The sequence below is a fragment of the Nicotiana tabacum genome, chromosome 16, assembly GCF_000715075.1.
Source record: "Nicotiana tabacum cultivar K326 chromosome 16, ASM71507v2, whole genome shotgun sequence".
In the NCBI taxonomy this organism is placed as follows: Eukaryota; Viridiplantae; Streptophyta; class Magnoliopsida; order Solanales; family Solanaceae; genus Nicotiana; species Nicotiana tabacum.
Genome location: NC_134095.1, coordinates 119,243,741 through 119,246,940, shown reverse-complemented (window position 1 = coordinate 119,246,940; position 3,200 = coordinate 119,243,741).

The following is a 3,200-nucleotide window of genomic DNA, read 5'->3' as shown; positions in this document are numbered from 1 at the left end:
AACTTTCTTGGTTTGGTAGGCTATTATCGTCGGTTTGTTCAGGGATTCTCATCTATCGCATCGCCCTTGACTAAGTTAACTCAGAAGGGTGCTCCATTTGTATGGTTGGACGAGTGTGAGGAGAGCTTTCAGAAGCTCAAGACAGCTTTGACCACAACTCCAGTGTTAGTCTTGCCATCAGCTTCAGGTTCATATACCGTGTATTGTGATGCTTTGAGAATTGGGATTGGTTGTGTGTTGATGCAGGAGGGTAGAGTTATTGCTTATGCTTCTCATCAGTTGAAGCCCCATGAGAAGAACTACCTCGTTCATGATTTAGAGTTGGCTGCCATAGTTCAAGCATTGAAAATTTGGAGGCATTACTTGTATGGCGTATCTTGTGAGGTGTTCACTGATCATCGTAGTCTTCAGCATTTGTTCAAGCAAAAGGATCTTAATTTGAGGCAGCGGAGATGGTTGGAGTTGTTTAAGGATTATGATATCGCTATATTGTACCATCCGGGAAAGGCCAATGTGGTGGCCGATGCTTTGAGCCGAAAGGTAGTGAGTGTGGGGAGTTTGGCATATATTCCAGGTGGGGAGAGACCTCTTGCAGTTGATGTTTAGGCCTTGTCCAACCGATTCTTGAGGTTGGATATTTCGGAGCCCAGTCGGGTATTGGCTTGTGTAGTTTCTCGGTCTTCCTTATATGAGCGCATCAGAGAGCGTCAGTATGATGATCTGCATTTACTGGTCCTTAAGGACAGAGTTCAGCATGATGATGCTAGAGATTTGACCATTGGTGATGATGGGGTGTTGAGGATGCAGGGTCGGATTTGCGTGCCCAATGTAGATGGGCTTCGGGAGTTAATTTTGGAGGAGGCCCATAGCTCGCGGTATTCTATTCATCCGGGTACCACAAAGATGTATCAGAATTTGAGGCAACACTATTGGTGGAGAAGAATGAATAAAGATATTATGGGATTTGTAGCTCGGTGTCTCAATTGCCAGTAGGTGAAATATGAGCATCAGAGACCGGATGGTTTGCTACAGCAAATGGATATTCCTGAGTGGAAATGGGAGAAGATCACTATGGACTTTGTTGTTGGACTTCCAAGGACTTTGAGAAAGTTTGATGCTATTTGGGTGATTGTGGATCGGCTGACCAAGTCCGCGCACTTCATTTCTGTGTGTACAACCTATTCTTCAGAGCGGTTGGCAGAGATCTATATCCGGGAGATTGTTCGTTTGCATGGTGTCCCAGTTTCCATCATTTCAGATAGAGGCACTCAGTTTACATTGCAGTTTTGAAGGTCTGTGCAGTGAGAGTTGGGTACTCAGGTTGAGTTGAGCACAATTTTTCACCATCATATGGACGGGCAGCCCGAGTGCACTATTCAGATATTGGAGGACATGTTGCGTACTTGTGTCATTGATTTCGGAGGGTCATGAGATCAGTTTCTACTGCTTGCAGAGTTTGTTTATAACAACAACTACCAGTCTAGTATTCAGATGGCTCCATATGAGGCTTTGTATGAGAGGCGATGTAGATCTCCAGTTGGTTGGTTCGAGACCAGTGAAGCTAGGCTATTGGGGACAGACTTGGTGCAGGATGCTTTGGAGAAGGTAAAAGTGATTCAGGAGAGGCTTTGTACAGCGCAGTCGAGACAAAAGAGTTATGCGGACAAGAAGGTTCGAGATGTGTCCTACATGATTGGCGAGAAAGTTCTGTTGAAGGTTTCACTCATGAAGGGTGTTATGAGATTTGGGAAGAAAGGGAAATTGAGTCCTCGGTTCATTGGGCCTTTTGAGGTGCTCCGGAAGATTGGAGAGGTGGCTTATGAGCTTGCTTTGCCACCCAGCTTGTCGAGTGTGCATCCGATGTTTCATGTTTCCTTGCTCCGAAAGTATATTGGGGATCTGTCTCATGTTTTGGATTTCAGCACGATTCAGTTGGATGATGATTTGACCTACGATGTGGAGCCAATAGCTATTTCGGGTCGTCAGGTTTGAAAGTTGAGGTCAAAGGATATAGCTTCAGTGAAAGGGCAGTGGAGAGGTTGGCCCGTGAAGGAGGCTACCTGGGAGACCGAGCGGGAGATGCAGAGCAGATATCCTCACATGTTTGAGGCTTCAGGTATGTTTCTTGATTCGTTCGCAAATGAACGTTTGTTTAATTTGGGAGGATGTGACGACCCGTCCAGTCGTCTCATGAGTTACCGCTTCATTTTTCCCATTTCTGCTTCTTTATGCTTCGTTATCCGTGTTTTATGGTATCGGATTGGTCGGATCGAATCCGGAATGATTTTGGTAAGGTTTGAGACACTTAGTCTCTTTTAAGGGAGTTTTAGTTGGAAAAGTCAACCTGATGTTGACTTATGTGTTAGAGGGCTCGGATGCGAGTTCCGATGGTTCGGTTAGCTTCGGGAGGTGATTTATGGCTTAGAAGTGTGATCGGAATGGGTTTTGGAGGTTCGAAGTAGGCTTGAATTGGCGAAGTTGATATTTTGGCGATTTCCGGTTGATAGGCGAAATTTTGATATAGGGGTCAGAATGGAATTCTGAGAGTTGCAGTAGCTTCGTTGTGTCATTTGGGATATGTGTGTAAAATTTCAGGTCATTTGGACGTGGTTTGGTTGGATTCTTGATCAAAAGCGTATTCGGATGATTTTTAGAAACTTAGGCTTGAATGTGATTTGGTAGATTTGATGTTGTTTGAGGCGTTTTGATGATTGGAACAATGTGAATAAGGTATTTGGTTATGTTTTTGCTTTTGGTTGAGGTCCCGGGGGCCTCGGGGTGATTTCGGATGGTTGACGGAGAAGTTGGATGTTTGTGGAAGCTGTAGATTTTTTGCTTCTGGTAGTTCCGCACCTGCGGATTGGGGACCGCAGGTGCGATGCCGCAGGTGAGAGGGAGAAGGACGCAGATGCGAAATGGGACTGGCGAGCAGATACCGCAGAAGCAGTCAAGATGGCCGCATCTGCGAAGCCGCAGATGTGGAAGTCTTATTGCAGGTTTGATTTTGGGTTTTAAGTAAAGGAAAGCAGAAGCGGTGGTTTGGCCGCATATGCGGTACCGCAAAAGTGGGCATTGTACCGCAGATGCGGAAAGGCCTGGGCAGATGAATTAAAAGAGCCCTTCGCGAATTTTGGGTTATTTCACCATTTTTGACTTCGGCTTGAGAGCTTTTGGACGATTTGGAAGAGGGATTTCAAGGG